General features: G+C 40.6%; 1 pseudogene; it reads right to left on the minus strand.

Annotated features, from left to right (window-relative positions):
• Positions 1–505: 505 nt before the first annotated feature.
• On the minus strand, positions 506–2,179 carry LOC102011405 (annotated as a pseudogene).
• Between the last annotated feature and the right edge of the window lie 5,048 nt (positions 2,180–7,227).

Below are 7,227 nucleotides of genomic sequence, written 5' to 3' on the forward strand. Positions count from 1 at the left end.
TGAAGAAATCCATATTGTTCCAGGCTTTCTGTCCCTCAAAATCCATGAAACAAAATTCTTTTTTTATACAGTACTAGCCAAAGAAGGCAAAAAGTTGGAACTTTGAAGACCAGCCTAGTGCTCACTATTGTGCTTCCATACTTGTGTATATTGTATGTAAGTATAAAACAATTTTCTGCTATAATTTTATGTTCTAGGCCACAAGAATGGACTGTGGCAAGTGAGGGCCACCCATGGCCAGCTCAAGTCAGTTCCAGGGTCACCAGTGCATTGCCTTCCAACAAAACCCATCACGTTCCTTGCAAATATTTCAACATGAAGGTCAGGGGCTGGGGATTTAGCTCAGCGGCAAAGCGCCTGCCTGGCAAGCGCAAGGTCGTGAGTTCGGTTCCCAGTACTGGAGAAAAACCAAAAAAAACAAAACAAAACAAAAAAAAACAACATGAAGGTCATGCCGAGCCCCAGGTCTTTCTCAACACCTTGTGCTGGGCTCTCACCGGGCTGCTCAGCCCAGCTTCATAGTACAGCGCACAAGGGCTTTGGACACCTCCAGCACAGCTGTATTACAAGGGGTGAGGTCCTTGACTCGAGCCATGATTTCCAGGATGAAGATCCCTGGCTAAAACACCTGAGACACCAGGTCCTTGCCACAGGCCTCCTGTGCCATCAGCTTCCACCCGTGAAGCAACACTTCATTTGCAGATACTTCTCCCATGATCTTGGGAAACATAATTGTAGAACAGCCTTCTGGACTCTGTCTGCAGGCAATGTAGGGTGTTGGAAACTAAGGCTTTTTATTAGCCCAACCCATATCACGAAGAAGCAAATGTAGACAGGGGAGCTGTGGGTACAGGTGGGGGAGGGCTAGGAGGAGAAATGGAAGGGAAAATGATTCAGGTGAAATACGTGCAGTACCAATCCCCCAAGATGAATATAAGTATTACGTATTGCAATCATATACCCATAACAATGTTTATTTTTTTAAAAAGGAGAGGATATGGCTATGCCTAGTCCAATGACTGGGCCATTTACTGCTACAATAGGCTTTTTAAGGCTCATGAATACAGTCCTGAAGTTTCTGACAGCTTCAGCCATGTTAATGCTCTCTTTTCAATCTCCTGTGAGGTGCGTCATAAAATAAAGTCAAGACCACAACAAAAGACTCTGCCCACAGCTCTGAACAGCATCTTGCTGTCATCAACAGCAGCCATGTTCAGAACCTCTAGACTTCTCTTATTACCTTTGGATTTGGTGAGTTATTCCCCCCAGTGATGTTATAAATGACAAGATGTGGTGACACCATCTTGCTTGACACCACCTTGCTTCCTGACTATATTATCTCGGCACTGTAGGCGTTTTGTGTTTGCTTCACATTGGAACAAGTGCAACTGCTTGTCAAAGGGCTATGCTGTCCACATGAAAGTGTATGTTGTCTACGCACATCCTTTCCCCAGATGTGGTTCTTGTTACTGGCGTCTGTATGTTGGTTGACCCGTGAACTGCTAGCACACCCATGAATAATGATTACTTGTTCATTAATGGCCAAACTGCTGCTGTCACAGTGATGACACCTGAGTCATTAGTGGGTGTCTTAGTTACTTTCCTCTCATTGCTGAAACAAAATACCCGACACCCAAAGTTAAAGAGGGAAAGGTTTACTTAGTTTACAGTTTGTAGAAGTTTCAGTCCATAATCATCTGGCTCCCAGGCAGTGTGGCATGGCATAGGGGCAACCATTCCTGATGGTAGAAGACAGAAAACCAACAAGAGCAAAAGGAGAGGAGCAAGCCTCTTTTCCTCCCTTACACTGTATGCAGGCTACTCACCCTAGGACAGGTGTAGCACTCACACTCCCAATCCAATCACTAGACAATTAACCATTCACCATCTCTAGATTCAGCCATCTCTAAAAGTCCAACCCCCATGACCACAGGAGGCTTTAGGGGGACATCCAGACGAATCATAACAGTGGGTATATTTGGAGCCTGCACTCTGTCCTTGCTCATTCTGCACCAAGAGAGCCCAATAAAGTTCTCACAGCTTTGTCTGCTGCCACTTCTGGTGCCACAGTGCCCTCTAGGTCCTGCTCCACAGGATTCTGTCTCTCAGGGCTCTGTGCTTCTGCTTTCAACAGTGCTCGGAGGTACAGATATCTGATACCTGACTTCTCAAGGTCCATGTTCTTCTTCCCTGACAGAGACAGATGTGTTTTTCCTAAACTTCCAGCTAGCCACAAGCAACTGACTGTTTTGGATTCACATCTTTGTGAAGCACAGAGGTCCTCAACCCAGCCCATACTGTAGCAGGTAAGCAGTGAGCGAAGATTCATCTGTATGTACAGCTGCCCTCTACCGCTTCCATTACTGCCCAAGCGCCATCTCCTCTCACATCAGCAGGACATTAGGTTCTTACAGGAGCATGAGCCCTACTGTGAGCTGTGCACCGAATCATCACAAAACCACACCCCCAGATTGTCCATGGAAACCCATGGAAGAAATGTCTTCCTTGAAACCCTTCCCTGGAGCCAAAAAGTTGGGGGCCATTGCCTAGGCAAGACCTTGGAGAAGCTGCTATTGGTAAACCTAGAAATCTGCTTCCCAGTAGTGTTGAGCGAGGTCCTACTTGTTTGGGGGTTCTTTTTCTTCTTCTCACTATGAGTGTCTGTTGAAGTTGGGGATGGACTCCTCAAAGTTCACCAGCTGCTGTCTGCTCTGGCTCCCACATTTGTGGCCCTCCTTGTCACAGCACTTCCGCTGCACAAGGTCTGTGGCTCCCATTTTTCCACTGTAATCTTCACCCTACGCACTTCGAGGGCTGGAGCAAAGGGAAAAGTGGTGGCAATGGAGCTGTCAATCAGTACAGACTTATAACAGCTGCGAGGGTGGTCCAAGTAGGATGCATGCCAAAAGTGGCAGAAGCTATAGTAAGAGCCAATATAGCTAATATTTTATGGATGGCACTGTGTCAAGGACTGTCTTAAGAGTACAAATCTTTGTATATCTCATTGCCACTATTATAGCTAGAGACATGGTTAGCCTTAGAGCAGTCACACCATCCTTCACAAAAGGCATCCCTGTCCCTCCCCCAGTACATTGGGATGTTTGTGTTTTTCTGAGGATCATTCAGGATGCCCTTTCTACCTCCTGGAACCTAAATTTGCATGTTGTCCTAAGATTTTAAATAAACTCTGAAGCCAGGTGTAGTGGCATACACCTGTAATCTCAGCACTCCGGAGGCTGAGGCAGGAGGATCACTGTGAGTTCGAGGCTAGTCTGTGCTACATAGTGAGTTTAAATCCAGCCTGAGCTACATAGCAAGACCCTATCTCCACAAAAAAAAAATTTTTAATAAAATAGACACACTCTGAACTGATGTGTTTCTGCCTTCATAATCTATATTGTGAAAGTTACTCAATTCCATGGCATCTTCCAAAAATTGGCAGGGCAGATGACATAGCCAAAGCCTGGGTTCCAAGACTTTCTTTACCCAGAGTACTTCTGCTTTTAGCTGTTTCTGTCTTCATCCCTCCCCTTATCACCATCTTGCTCATGAAACTTTGCAGACGAAGAGCTTGTGGTTCTTTGAAAACTGCAAAACCCATTACCCTGAAATTGGTTTCCTCCCATGAAATGACAATTCTAAACCCTCTACAGTATTTTGAGGGTGGAATCAGTCTTAATTCCTGAATGTCTGGAAGGTCCTATAAGGTTTCCAGAATGCTCCCTATGTGAGTAGAAACCATACCCTTTATTTACCTTCTCATTCTTCTATATCTTTATCTACCAATACTATGTCCATAGCTTGATTGTGACCAGGTATTCTATTTTACATGCTCACATTTGAAATATTCTCCTAGGGTTCTCTTTTTGTGCAGGAGGGGAGGGGATATCAGTGATGAAAAGGCCCAGTTTTAAATGAATAATAACCTTTTTTGGTACAAGTAATAGTATTTTCCAAGAACATTCAACTCTAGCACATATATTTCTAAGACTCACATTATATTCAATAGATTTTCCAAGACAGGAAAATGCCTAATATATGTATCCTATAATTGACTGGGAAATACAAACAAGAGCACCATGTATGAGATAGCTGTCTCTCGCTTCCGAGAAATTCCCTTTGTTTTAAAACAGTGACACTCACATAAACACCAGCCTGATTCATCTTATGCTGACATATGTGTGAACTCCAACTACACAAACTTGGATTGCTTAGTGTTGTGACAGAAAAACCAACCCAAACATGGAAAGGTCCAGTTAAGATAGTCTTAATTTACTTTTTAATACGATGAAGGCAGGGAAAGGATATGAAATCCCTGTGTTCATGATGTTCGTATATCTTGTCCAGTGTGTCTGTTTGGCTGGTCCTGATTTTCTGTACCCTTCATAATAAAGCTTGTAATCATGAGTCAGTATGCTTACTTATGATTGTGTATATGTATATTTTACAGAGAGATATATAGATATATAAATCTCAAGAGTGTATATGTAGCAATCTCTAGCAGTTCTCTGAGGGATTGGTTGCAGGATATCCCAGATACTAAAATCTGTGAATGCTCAAGTCCCCTATATAAGATGGTATGATGTTTGCACATAAGCCACACATATCATATACTTTAAATTATCTCCAGGGTGCTTACAACACCTAATACAACCTAAATGCCCTGTAAATAGTTGCACTATATTATTTAGAGATTAATGACAAGAAAAGTTCATACATATTCAGTAAAAAAAGTTTTAAAATATTTTCTATTTACATTTGGTTGGCTCCAAATGCAAAAAGCTGATTGTATTTATCATATCTATGTAAGTATGTGTATAGAAATATACACACATATATATTTACATATACCATGTATATACATGGTATATATATACATATATATTTACATATTTCATGTTCATCTGTTTATATATCATAAATGTGTACATATACTGATTGTAAGTATATAAGTATATAAGTGTCTATACATATAATTAGTGAAGGATTATGACACCTCTAAAGGTTAGAAAAATGCCAAATAATCTTTGACATTTTAAAAAAGGAGCTCTTTCACAGAAAAATGCTTTCAATTACTAAGCAAATACTCTTTAGAAAACTTTTTCAATGATTTCAAGGCATCTATGTTAGTCTGTAACAGTCTCAGCCTTCAAAAGTAGCCCACAAAAAGGGATAGGAACATTGCTCAGTGGTCAAGCATGTGCTCAGCACGCACAAAGCCAAAGGCTTAATGCCCATCACCAAAAACTAAGCCAAAAGAAAAGGAGAAATTGACTCTGGAATGAAATGACCGCTAGTCCATTCACTGACTAAATTACCTTTCACTCATCTCTTACAGTCTCTCTCCCAAAAAAATAATGTAGTGAGATAGCTAAGAAAAAAAAAAAAAAAAAAAAAAAAAAAAAAAAAAAAAAAAAAGAAGTACCCCCAGGATGGGACAGGGTGCCATAATGAGGACAAATGCCCGAAAGGATGAAAATAACGTGCTGTGAAGGGGAAAGGGGACCAAACTCACACTTGTGCCTAAGGGTAGTTCCGATGATGGTGAGCTGAACACTTAAACTGCACCCCTTTCACTAATGACCACACAGACAGCCTTGGTGCTAAGCTGAAAATACAAGGTTTTTTTAAGAATCTGATCATTTTTGTCACCTAATATCCTTACTGTCAGAAGTCTCCTAAGAAATAGAATAAACAGGACATATAAATAGGTTTATCTTTTAAGAATCATCTCAAGCAATTATGGGGGGCTGGCAAATCTGAAATGCAAACCCAGGAAAATAGGGTTAAAATTTAGGTAGGAACTGATGTTGTAACCTTGAATCCACAAGCTGTAGGACAAACCAGGGGGGCTGGAAGCTCAGGCAGGATGTACATCTGGAGTCAGAATTGTTTCTTCTCCTGACAACCTCAGTCTTTACACTTTAAGTCCTTCAACTGACTAAATAAGGCTCACCCACACTATGGAGGGTGATCTGCTTTACTTAAAGTCTGCTAGTTATAAATATTAATCAAATCTAATAAATTCTTTCACAGCAACATTTAGTTTGACCAAACAACTGGGCACCGTAGCCTAGCAAAGGTGAGTCATAGTCACAGTCTGTTCTTTTTTCCACTTTTCTACTGCTGTTAAGTCAACTTCTACCAGAAAAACTTGCAACACAAAGCTACATACCTAGCATTTTACTGTTCTTTGCTGAAGCTATCATAACATTGAGACAAAAAACAGTTGTGTTGACACAGAGTTTCTCTCTTACTAGATGTTGCTATGGGTCATAGGGCTGATCACAATAATTAAAGTAGTATGGTATTAGCACATGAAGAAACTAGAAAGTCTCTAAATGAGCCCAACCATTCACAGGGAATTAGCACATGAAGAAGGTACCATATCTAACCAGTAGGGGGAAAGTCCTATTCAATGAATGACTGGGTGGACAACTAGAAAAAATAAAAATGGATCTGTACTCTACATCTTGTATTAGGACAGATCACAAATTTATAGTAAAAAGCAAAACTATGAGTATTATCTCTACACACCTTTTTTGGAGGTAGTGGAACTGGGGATTGAACCCAGACCTTCATATCAAGCTACCTTGCTAGCCCTATTTTATCCTGAGACGGTCTTGCTAAGTCACTTTGTTGCCCAGGTTGGGCTCAAACATGTGATCCTCTTGCCTTGACCTCCCAGAGAATATATTCTACTTAGAGAAGAGATAATTTATTTATAAGCTTGGAGTTATAAACAAATTCCTTTATAATTTTGGACTAGGAAGGTATGTATAACTATAATTCAAAATCAATAAGAGGAAAAACGGCAATTTGATGAAAAAAATCTGCATAGATAGAAATATCAAAAGCAAATCAAAAGGCAAATTTGGGGGAAATATTTGCAACTCATATCACAAAAGGTTAATCTCCCTCATGTATAAGGATCACTTAGAAATCAACAATAGAAAGACAAATAAAATGTAGGTAAAAGGTATAGAGTTCGGGGCTGGAGATTTAGCTCAGCGGCAAAGCGCCTGCCTGGCAAGCGCAAGGTCGTGAGTTCAGTTCCCGGTACCGGAGAAAAACCAAAAAAAAAAAAAAAAAAAAAAAAGGTATAGAGTTCATTAAAAAAGGAGTATGAGGTTAAGTCCTACGAAACAAATGTTACTGAATATCAAAAATATTTGAAAACTGGCAATTGCATATGATCCAAATTAATAGCTATTAAACATGATGGGA

The sequence above is a fragment of the Chinchilla lanigera genome, unplaced genomic scaffold, assembly GCF_000276665.1.
Source record: "Chinchilla lanigera isolate Chin_1 unplaced genomic scaffold, ChiLan1.0 scaffold00006, whole genome shotgun sequence".
In the NCBI taxonomy this organism is placed as follows: domain Eukaryota; kingdom Metazoa; phylum Chordata; class Mammalia; order Rodentia; family Chinchillidae; genus Chinchilla; species Chinchilla lanigera.